We start from the raw sequence: 12669 nt of genomic DNA, 5'->3' as shown, positions 1-12669 counted from the left end.
GAAGCTAACTAATATTTAATAGAATTGTATAAGTCTCTTAGGAAGACTTAAAGAAAATTTACATTATTCGAAGGCATGATCATTCGAAAGGGGAGTACTTTCCTCTACTGGATGTTTATTTAAAAAAAATCCTAAATATTTATAAAGTCACACAATATTCCAGTGAGGAGAACAATCTGTTAGCAAGAAAGTATTTAATATCTTTAATTCCTTTAATACTTTAATGGTTCTAGTGATGTAAATGAGACACATACCCGCCACTCCTGCATTAAAGGACAAACGTTCTACCCCTCAACACGTTAGTATTAACCCACTAAGAAGCATGTTTTTCTCAATGTAGTCTTGTAAAATTCTCTTATTAGGGCGTTATAGAACCATGATTCTTATAATCCGCTTAAAAGGCTCTTGATTCTGTCTCAGTGACTACTAAAAGTAAAATAGCACACTCTTAACAGTCTTAAAACCTTTTACAGAAATTTCAACACAAATTTCTCTTTATGCGTCTTTTAAATGTGCATATTGAAAGACTGATCAAAGTCTTGGTTCTATAAGGCAGCTATATTTTGTTTCTTATGTATTTTGCATAATATCCTAATGATTTAATTCTATCCCAAAACTGTGTTAGTCTAACCCAAAAACTTAACAACGAGGCTAAATTTGAGTACGGCAAGTACTATACCAATACACTTGACTTTCTCAAAGTGTACCAGGGAAAAGCCAAGAGACACATTTTAGAGAAAAAGCTTCAACCGGAATTCATTCCTGGTGATGGGGAAATTAGAATTGAAAGCGACAGAGAGTGTGACTTGCAAACTTATATTGACGACTTCCCACCACGGGGGGTTGATTTTTTACCACACCAACCTCCGCCCAAGAAAAGCAATATGTCGAATTTTTACATCACACACGACATCACGGAAAGCTTCACCCTGTCGCTTTTTTTCTCTGAGGAACTTCCCTGTCGAACGCATTTCTCGTGTGCCCAAAAACTTTTCTTTCGCACCATAAAAGATCCCACCATAACTCAACCCTGGAATTCACATTATTTCGCGAATGGAAGAAAAAAGCCGCAGACAGTTGGGTGGGAAATTTTTTTTTAGAGGGGGTATAGAACATTTTCATTCTCCAAACGATCCCAGGATCACCTTTTAAGCTCCACTGAGCGATTTCGACGCAAATTGAACTTCACCACTCAAACCATATCATCCGAAGCCCAAGAAGAAGAGCATGAGAATGAGGGTTTGAGTTTCTCTCTGGATGACATGTGAAACCGAAATCATTTTTCAATAGCGCCAGGAGAAAATTCATGTCTCGCATTCCAAATGAATACATTTCATCTTCTCACACCTTAAAAAAACTGTCGATACTGAAATGGTGCGGGTGAAAAATATAATATATATATACCAAAGAGATATGAGATAAAGTGGAAAAAAAGTTCGATGAGGAGAATTTAGTCGGAAAAGCTGGGAAAGCTCAAAATATCACATGAGAGCATCAATTGGAAAATCTGCAGAAAATTGCACTAGAAACATTCCTTTTTTTGTTGCCATTTGCACCCGAAGGAGTTATTGAGCCATACCTTAGTATCAAATTGGATTTTATCGACTTTTGGAGATGAATATTCTGAAGATTTTACACTAGAACGCTTTTGAGATTTTAATTCTCTGAAAAGTCTGGATGGCAAATCGAATGAATTTTAGTAACTTGTTTGAAATATTCACAAGAGTGGGATTATTGATAATACCTCAAGGGGTCGACCAGAAAGCCCAAAATTAATGGATTTTTTTTGTGAATTGGTAATGAGTCAATCAATATGAATTTTTTCCGGGTCATTACAAAGGGCTTAACACGTTTGTACGTTATCACAAAAAAGGCCAATCTAAAAATCTGTGGTAACACTATGAAAAAACCTAAAAAGTTAAAACAACTCTATGGCAGAGTTGAATTAACTCTTCGAATATCAATGTAATTGCTACTCTTTTTCGATGTAAAATTTCAGCTCGACTGAAGTATATGCTTAAGTGTTTTCGTTTTAAGAATATACTTCAGTCAAGAAGATTTTCGTGTGACAAAGTTCATAAGGAACATTAACTAGAAATATGCGTAGCAGTGTTTCATGAAGACATATGCCTGCATCATACGTTATATTTCTCTCGGAACATAAGGAACTTAAGGTCAAGAAACTATTAATAAAGAAAATGATAAAATAAAAAAAAAACATAAAATTGCAAAACATAATCATTTCGGGATTTGTAAGAGTTCTTTTAGCTCTAAAAAAAAGTTTTTTTTTACTCTTAAAATGAGTAATTTAACTCTTAAATTGAGTTATTTTCAGTCTTAAAAAGAGTTATTTACACTCTTTTGTCATGTAATTTTAGGAAAAAAAAAGCTAAACAATTCTTCCGAATACTACATCTAATTAGAAGTAAAATGAACTCTTAAATATGTTAATCGAAAATAACAACGAAAAAGAGTTAATTCAACTTCGATTCGAATAAGTTGTACTCGATTATTTTTCTGAGTGAAATAATATAACCCCTTAAGGCCTACACTGTAAGAAATTTTCACACTTCACACTGAAGAGTTTACTACCAAAATTCTTTTAACAAAAAAAAAAAAAAAACTACTCGCGGTGAAACACGCAAAAGTCTGTACTGAGTAACAGTACAGTTTTGCACTGGACTAAGTTATGATGAAGTAAGCCAGAGGACAGCCTATTTCGTCTCCAGTTAGCCTAATCTGTTCTTCTCAAATCAAAGAAGAGACTTTCCTTTTTTTTCAAAAATATCCTGAAAAGTATATTTCTCGTTAAGATAGACGAAAACTTCTTCAACACAGTATCGGATAATTAATTTTTTTTATGAAAAAATACTTTTACTGGACATTTCTTTGAATTACGAGAAATTCACTCAGTTTTTAAAACAGTATTCAGTTTTGATCTTTATGTCGGCTTTTACGAGAAAATACTACTGTAAAATTGAAGCGAAATGAAAATGCGTGGTGAAGTTTTCGCGGTTTATTGAGTAGAACTGAACCAAATTACAATGGGTCGCGAACATTTTATAATGCCGCGACATTTCTTGTATAAAAATAATAATAAATTTAATATAAATAATGGAAAGAGGAAGAGTAAAGGTGTCAAAGCAGGAAAAGTGCATTCTAAAAGTTAAGCATTTTGGGCACTTTTCCTGTTTTGCAACAAAATATCTCTTATTTTCCTGAAATATTTTTTTTATTTTCAAAACAAAAATAGGCTTTGATAAATGACGAAAAGAGAACATTTCCCTTTTGGTATTTTTTTTAAATCTTGATAAGAATTGAATTGCAATTTTATCACATATTGCTTAAGTTTCTCTATCACAATACGTTTTTAATGAACGTATTTTTTTATTTTTAAATACCTTATCATCAAAAATAAGTTCATACAGAGTATTTTAATCAAATATTCGGAATTTAAGACAGTTTCAAACTTTTAATTGTTTTTAAAAGAAGTAGAAACAGGTTCCGGTCAAAACCAGCAAAAACTAATATCTCGAAAAGGCCAAAACCTGTAAATCCAAAATCCTAAATGAGAAAGAATAAACCCCAGTTGGACCAAAATCCTGAAAACCAAATGCCGAAAAGTCAAAATGCTAAAAGTCCCAGTCAAAAACTTGAAAGGGTCAAAATCGCGAAAAGCCAAAATCCCAAATGGGTCAAAATAATATTGAATGGACCAAAATCCCGAAAAACAAAAAATTTAAAAAAGCCAAAAGTCCGTAAAGCCAAAATCTAGACCGCTAAAGTCCCCAGTCAAAAACACGAAGGGGTCGAAATCCCGTAAAACAAAAATCCCAAATAGGTCAAAATAATCTTGAATATACCAAAATCCCGAAAAACTGAAATCTCAAAAGGGAAAAAGTCCATAAAGCCAAAATCCAGACCGCTAAAATCCCCAGTCAAAAACCTAAAAGGGCAAAAATGAAATCCTGAAAAACCAAAATCTCAAATGGATCAGAATAATTCCGAACGGACCAAAATCCTGAAAGCCAAAATTTAGAAAAAATAAAATCTCAAAAAGACAATATGGGCAAAATCCAAAACGCTAAAATTCCCAGTCCAAAACTTGAAACGGCCAAAATCCCGAAAAGACAAAATCCCAAATGGGTCAGAATAATCTTGAATAGACCAAAATCCCGAAAAACTGAAATCTCAAAAGGGAAAAAGTCCATAAAGCCAAAATCCAGACCACTAAAGTCCCCAGTCAAAAACCTGAAAGGGTCAAAATCCCGAAAAATGTTCGTAAAATTTTGTCATTTGTTCGTAAATGTTTGTTTTCCTTTCGTAATGCTATAAATTACTATATCAAACCGTTTGGCTCTGTTTGGATCCGTAACTCAATATGAAAAAATGGATCCCCAGGGGATGAAAGATAGAAATTCCGATGGGTCAAAAAATAGAGGGATTTATATTGCTCCCCCAAGAGTACGAGCAATGAAAATTGCATGCATTATTCATGCTCAATCTGGCTAGGTTTTCCATATGTTAGAATAAACACTGATGAGGCAATAATGCTGGGGAATTGGATAAAAAATCTCCAATGCAATTTGTAAGGTTAATTGGGGTGTTTCGCTGGAAAAGATTGATAAAAAAAAAAGTAATCTAATGACTCCTTCATCAAATGACACTTGGAAAATGATCAACAAAATATGTTGCGATGGAAATTAGAGTGAATGTTGAAAATTTGTCTAATTAATCGCCTGTCGATTTCTCACGCACATCGAAACACAAGGTTGAAATTGCGTTGGAAGTTATAGTATCTAATGCTATTTTAATTTTCAAATCACATTCCGCAGAAATCGTGTCACAATCTCATTTTCGTCATCTTGAAAATCTGCTTTCCTCAAACCCCAAACTTGGGAAAACTTATTCATGAAATGGTTCCTGGAATATTTCCTGGAGATTGAGAGTCTGGGGGAGAATTTTGAATTATTTGGCGCTGATGGAAAAGGGAAAACTAATTATCGTATTTCTGCGCAAAAGGAGATACATTGGAAGGGAAAATCTTTCACGTTTGCCATTGAGATTTTATTTTAGATGGTTATTGGGAATTCTAAGTTGGTCTTCTTCCCATCCAACTAACAATCACAGTGAAGATGTTCACTTTTGCAAAATCTGTATTCGAGATTTCCATTCACGCGATATAATTGGGAAACTTTTAATGAAATAATATTTTATAAACTGATCTTGGGATATTTTTCTTAATTAACAAGCAAAATTTTGTTGGTATCAAATTATTCTGAGTAATTAAATTCAGAATAATATTCAATTTTTGGACCATTTTGAATGAGTTTTAAAAAGCATTTTGAGTGTCGAAAAATTAATTTTAGTGATAATTGCAGAATCAGATGGGACAATAAATCCACTCTTCTGCCATTTAGTCCTGCATACAGAAGAAAAAAAAGCAACCAAGTCACCCTACAGGGTACGAAGAAAAAACACATAAAAGAACTCCCAAATGATTTTCCAGCATAGCAGAATGGAAAAATTTCGTGCAGTCGCGAACACCATAAAAAAGACTAATTAATTATACGTGTGAAACTAATTAAGAGTCTCCATATTGCACCCTTGGACCCGTCCTGATAATTATTTTTTCATCTATTGTGATTCACCGCCTGCATTTTTGCACTTTTGTCTCCATTTTCGACGTTAGAGCAGAAAAAAAGAAGTAATAAAATACTCTCTGTTACCATCTACTGCCAATGACAGCTTTTTCATGCACCCATGTGAACTTTTCTACAGTTTCAGTGAAAATAATTATAAATTATTGTTATTTTTCTGTGTATCTTAAATTTTAGACAATAATTTAATTGGCTTTTAGGAGCTTAAAAAACTCAAAAATGCTTTAATGCACACTGTAAAAGTTTTAAAGCTTTTTTTTATTAGGGGGTATTTCGAACACTGTTATGATTTTAGGCATAAAATCAGACAAAAATTGGCACTTTGAACAAATAAAAACTTATATTAAGTTTGTTTATTGATATTCCAAGTTTTGAGTATTTTCAGCTTGAAAATTTGGTTATTTTCAAATTAAAAGCTTCCATTTGACACCATTAGTTCGGAACATTCGAGATAAGTATTTAAATCATTAGATGGCGCTGGGAATGTAAACATGAATGTAGACAGAAAAAATCGGATTTTGCGATTCTAATCGTCACAGACTGTAATCATAGCTATATAATTAAAAATTAATTAATTATTACACATCTTAGCTTTACACATTTACAAGAATTTGTAGTTTTTGTATAGAAGGTGGGGCAATTTCGCACAGATTTGGATGTTTTTTACATCAATTTTTAGTGAAATGAGTACAAGCTCAATTCAGATTTAATAACATTGATTCGCCTTTTGTTTTGCCTATCAGAAAATATATCGCAGAAATACTTAATAATTGCGGTGTATGGTACTTTTTATAACCTTCAGATAGGAAGGAAGAGATTAGAGACTGGACCAGGAAATGACGAGGTATAAATTTTATATCAAACTTTCCTATTTATTTACTTAAAGCTTGTATAAGGCCCCGTCTATGGGAGATGATGCTAATATTCTCGGAAGAAAGGACTATCTTATCATCGGGCGTCTTCTTAGGGGCTAGGACACTGACGCTCTCCTTTCTTCAGACATGGATCCCTATATGCAGAATGTCAGATGGTATGTAGATGTATACCATTAAGATTATTTTCAAAGAAGTACATGGGAAAACACTCTACTTTCGAACGTTCATGCCTTCGAATAATGTGAATTTTCTCTTTTTTTTCCTTAAGAGACTTACACATTTTTATCAAATATTACTTAGCTTATTATCAATTGTTGTTAATTGTGTGATAACTTATGCAAGTCTCTCAGGAAAAGTGAAAGAAAATTTACATTATTCGAAGGCATAAACGTTCAAAGGAAGAGAACTTTCTCCTAGTTGCCTCCTGTAAGTCAGTTCGCTAGTGTCCTTAACGAGCAACTTCGAACACATCTTGCCAAACCTTCAAAAAAGTCTCATACTCCATTTGGGGTGAGCTTAGGGTGAGCTTAGCTTGTTATTCGTCCAATACATCCCCACTGTCACCCGGTCTGGTATATCGGTTACTCGCACGAATTTTATTCCTAAGCGCAAATTTGTTATTTGCTTGCCTTTTCTTTACTTTTCCGCAAGAAAATTTCCTTGTAGGTTCTTTGGGGACGTATATCGATCGCATTACAACATTATTACACTGAAAAATATATTTTTTCTAAAATCATACATGCATGAAAATGCCTCACTCTCCCCTACCACACTGAATTTATATTCTTTACCATTTAATATTTACAAAAGTTATTTATTACTATAGTGTAAGTATCTAAGAAAAGAATTTATCACCCAGAATTCAAGTCAGAAAAGAGAATGAAGGAAAATATTACCAAAATTGACACGATGTCAAGCCTTACGTGCAAAGATATAGCAATTTTCCATTCCCAATATTTAAAACGTTCCGAAATAAAAAAAATGCACATTATTTTGGTATTTTAGCCGAGACACACTTAGGGGATTATAGCAGAATAGTAGAGAGATTTTATATCAAGAGTCAGCCACACAAAAAGATCTCCAAAAAGTAGCTAATGCATTTCAAATGAGCCGTTTACGTTATTCTCTATTCCATGTTGGTGGTTATAGTTTTATTTATAAATATTAGGATTATTAATTTAAGTAATTAAAAATTAATTTCTGGCATTTTTCTTAAATTACTTGCATGTTCTGCAAAGAAAAAGTGGCGTGTTGGCTAAATTTTGATAAGATTGGAACCCTGTAAACCCTGCCATTATCATTATTCTCGGAAAGAGTGTGACTTCGAATTTCGTTATGATATAGGGTAAGTGTGCCAAATTTCGGCATAGTTGCATCTCGTTTGTCGAAGCTAAATTTTTTGTTATTCTTTTGCATTGTATAATCTCTAGAGTACGTAAAATCTAAAAGTTTATGGAAATTCGAGGAAAAAAAAGGTGTCCGAAATTGCAAGCTGGCCGAAATTTGGCACACTTACCCTATAGATTTTTTTTAATTAACTCTAAGAACTTGCACAAATTTTATAAACTCATAAAAATATGCTACATAAATCTTATAATTTATCTTTAGTAACATTGAATCATTCCAATAGATACTAAATATACACATGTTTTACTTCAACAATCACAAATTTTACAAAAGGCGCAATGAAATTCAATTCAAACATATTGAAAGCCCATTTTCCAGGAGGTTCTGAGGAAGAATAAAAAAATTCTTGTAGAAGAGGGAAAAACTTTCATCCAAAAGCGAGAATCAGTTTTCCCTCTGGGTTCATGGAGGTTGAGTCTGAGGGGGCGGAAAAGGCCTCTACCCCTCGAAATGGGCGCAAAAGGGCCACCAATTGTGCCACACCGGGGTGACTTGAAGGAAAAAAAAGCGAACACGAAGCGACACTATGTGAAATTCTACCCTCAATTTTTCACAACACCCCCCTCGTCAAAGTTTCAAATGTCTCACATGTGAGAATAAGGGAAAAAAAAGTCGATTTGCCGAGGGATTTGAAGTGTTTGAGGCAAAAGATGTCGACAGAAAAAAAATTATATGACATTTTTTACATTTTTTTTATGGGAAAATAATGTGTGTAAAATAATATTTGTGATATAATGGTAAGGAAGACGACAGAAAATTCAGAGAAGTTGGGAATTCAATATTCAACCATATTACAATAGAGATTCATTTTCGCAGACGCACAAGTTAATAAATGTTGAAGTGTCTCAAATGCTGAAGAAGACCATCAATTAAATTTTATCGTGACAAAGTGACAGGCCAATTATGGGGGAGAGAAAATTTCATCGTGGCAAATTCGGCGAAAATGCTCACTGTATCATTTTTCACCAAGGCATATACTAAAGCACAATTTTAGCACCTTAAATCTCTTTTAACGGTAGAGCGGTATCATATCGCACCTTTGGTATCACACGGGAGTGTGTTTATTTAATTTTAAAACAATTAAAAAATCCAATTCTTATAAAAAGTTCAAAAATTAAAAAACAAACATAGATTTTCGGAAATTTTTCGAAAATCTCAGTAGGGGTAGGCTTTCAGGCTTCGCACACATTCTGACTTCGAACACTTCATATTTTTCCTATATTCCTTTAAAGAATCTGATTGATCTGATTTAATTTTCCAGAATTATTAAAAGAATACGGGAAAAAGATAAAGAAAAAGATAAAGTGTTCTAGTTCTAAGCCAGAGTGTGTGCGAAGCTTGAAAGCCTTCCCCTACTTATCTTTATCTTGAAAGAGGGCTTTCGAAATAAATGTCCAAATTTAAATGCACCTTTAAAGTTGAACATTTCGACTCAGATTAATAGGTTTATTATTAGGATAATATTTAATGGAATTTAGTTTTGATGTTGCCTCATTAAAAGTTCGTAAAATTGCCATAAGTCTCTGTAGAACCAAAAGCGCGCCATGAATTTTCAGACGAGGATAATGCTCTGTATAATGATTCATGATGGAGTTGAAAATTGAAGAAATCAATTTAGTCTGTTAGCAACTTACCTCACTCCTTCTGAGATTAATCACTCAATAGAACGTTTTATGTCTCTCCATTTGATACTCTTATGTCTCTGGGTTTTTCACCTGAAATGACAAGAGAAAAAAAAAGCAATGAATATCTTTTTGATTTACAAAATGCAAAACAAGAAACTCGTACATTGATCGTGAAAATAAGATTATGGCAAAAGAGTCCCTCAAAAGTCCTTGCGATCCCTTCTTTTAGAAGCTTTTGAACAATATGTTTGACATGCTTTCAACCATGAAAAGTCTTTGCTGCTTCTGATGGGGAATTTCTCAAGAGTGAAAACCAGACAAAAGAGAGCATCTCTTAAGACAACTACCCTTTGGCAAAATTCATCGTTGCAAAATTGAAATTTTCATATTTTCCCACATATAAACTATGATTGACAGGTAATCAAAATAGGTTAAAAGTTGATGTGTATAGGAACATTGTGTTCTTGCGATTGTATTTAAAATTAAACAAGGAGAAATTGTAGATATGGGATTGACTGCAAATATGGCAATGTTATATGCATCAAAATGCATTCTAATGCTAAAATCCAATTTCACATGTCAGACGCAAGATGGAAGAAAATTGGCACTCAACATGCGATTTCTGCCCCAGCAACATCAACCCCAAGAGAGATTTTGGGGGGCCTGTGCAGCAAAAACCAAAAGACATTCAATGAAGAGAATGGGTGATGGATGGTAACAATACAACACACAATTATAGTGTCCTTCTTTGGTCACATATTACTCTTTGGGGGTGGTTGGGTGAAAAATACAAGGAGGATGTGTGTTCATAAAGATTACAAGTTATTACTGAACACAGATACTAGAGGAGATGCTTAGCTTTTCCGCAACAGTTGGGCACAGCAGTTTAGTTACACTTGACCTTCTTCTCTTCAATTTGAATCAATCTGCATTAACTCGGCTAAATTTTATTCTAAATTAAAAAGTATTACTTCACAATTACGAGATTTCTCCAGAAAAAAAAAACTTTTAATGGGTACTAATTCTCATATAGCCTTATTTGCTAATTGGCGGGATTTAAAAGCTCTTCACAGAGGTTTATCAATTTGAAAAATTAGTGACATTGCCTAATTAAAATTTCCTAAAAATAATGTTTTTTCGATTTTTCTCAAAATTGGCCCAAGATTTTTCAATGATTTTTGGATATGTTTTAGAACTGGTCAGGCTATCATTTCGCCCAAACATACCTATAACCGGAAATTCGCCATTTTAAATTTTTGAAGGTCAAAGGTCAACCACTTTGGAAGGCTCATTTTTCAACCGATTTGGTTAAATTTGGATTTTTTGGAAAAGTATTGCAATTTCGAACCCGGCTGCATCGGTCTTCATCGGTAATGAACCGGTTAAGTACCGATTTTTGAATAATTTTACATCCCCAATAATCAATATTCCCTAAAAATAATATTTTTTCGGTTTTCTCAAAATTGGCCCAAGAGTTTTCAATGATTTTTGAATATGTTTTAGACGAACATTTCGCCCAAACATACCTATGACCGGAAAATTCTCCATTTAGAATTATTGAAGGTCAAAGGTCAACCACTTTGGAAGGCGCATTCTTCAACCGATTTGGTTAAATTTCGCTTTTTTGGAAAAGTATTGCAATTTTGAACCGGCTACATCGGTCTTTATCGGTAATGCTTCGGTTAAGTACCGATTTTTGATTTTCAAACGCTTTTGTGATTTATGAATCAATTTGGTCTTTAGTAGATCAGTGACACCAAAAGATTATGCAAAAAAACTAATTCACGGTGAGTTCTATCTCGTGAGTTCGAGCATTCCGTAACTGTGTTATCACACTTGCACATTAAAATTTTAATATGATTCACATTAATTGTCACTGGTGAGAGTCCAAGTGTGTAATTTGTGTGTTTGAATCATTTTATATTCAAAATTTGATCTATTTGTTCATAAAAAGTTAGACTTGGCCCGCAAAATTTGATATAAATTGATTTATAGCATTAATGCGAAAAATTAATGCGATTTTCTCTTTAATTTTTTAATGTGAAAAATATTTATGCTTTAGGTAAATTTAAACTTATTTTTGCAGGCCAAGTCGACTTCTTTATCAATAAATAGAAAAACCCCAAATATTAAGTGACTCAAAGACACAAATAACATATTTGGACGCTCACAAGCGACAATTAATGTGAATCACATTAAAATTTTAATGTGCAAGTGTGATAACGCCGTAAAGCTTTGTCATCTCTTTTTTAAATAGTTTTTGGGGATAATCTTCAGTCGACAAATCAGAAATAACATATTAAAGACCGCCAATATTTAAGATATATTTGTTTTTTGATAAAGAACACATTCACAGCGAACAGACTGGGCTTTTCTACATGGTCATTGATTTTTTACGACATCATTGCTTTTTTACAAGTGGAAAAACTATTCAAAAAATTGCGGCACCAAACCAATTTTTACATCAATTTGATGTTTTTTCCGTTCTATGAGACAATATTCCTTAAAAGGAAAATTATTTATTAGTAAAATTTGCCAAATCTAAGCACTTTGAATCAAGAGCAAAAAGAAATTCACCGGTCAATTGCTTCTTGCTCTTTGATCAAGGTCCTCAAGGTACTTATAATCGAAAAATTTTACTTATATCATTTTCTTTTTAAAGAATATTGTCTCATAAGGCATAAAAAGCATCAAATTAGTGCGAAAATTGGTTTGGTGCCGCTATTTTTTTGATTATTTTTTCCACGTGTAATAAATCAATGAAGGCGTAAAAAAGCAATGACCATGTAGAAAAGCCCAGTCTGTTCGCTGTGATTAACTTACTGGCATACTTCGGTGAATTTTTACAACAAGTAATTACGAATAATTTATTTATTTATTTATTTTATATATTTATTTTTGAATACTGCTTTTGAGCTAGACCTCTTGAAAGCAAAAATTTGATTCTTCATGACTTGGAACACTTCATATTTTTCATTTATTCTTTTTATGAATCTGCCCTATCTACGGCAATATCCCGGCTAACACAAGGTAAGCTGTTACTAGCACAATACTATAATTAAAGGCATTGTCCATGCTCTGAAATAAGAGCTTTGTGCAAGT

At 33.1% G+C, this 12669-nt stretch overlaps 1 protein-coding gene across 1 annotated transcript in view; it reads right to left on the bottom strand.

Annotated features, from left to right (window-relative positions):
• Positions 1 to 12669, bottom strand: part of LOC129807907 (leucine-rich repeat-containing protein 24) — a 209886-nt gene that overhangs the window by 41022 nt on the left and 156195 nt on the right. The window contains exon 3 of the mRNA XM_055857505.1: positions 9577 to 9657. The gene's annotated coding sequence lies outside the window, so the exon portion shown is untranslated. The remainder of the gene's footprint in view (positions 1 to 9576; positions 9658 to 12669) is intronic.

The sequence above is a fragment of the Phlebotomus papatasi genome, chromosome 3 (genome assembly GCF_024763615.1).
Source record: "Phlebotomus papatasi isolate M1 chromosome 3, Ppap_2.1, whole genome shotgun sequence".
In the NCBI taxonomy this organism is placed as follows: domain Eukaryota; kingdom Metazoa; phylum Arthropoda; class Insecta; order Diptera; family Psychodidae; genus Phlebotomus; species Phlebotomus papatasi.
This window is presented reverse-complemented; position numbering and strand designations above follow the sequence as displayed.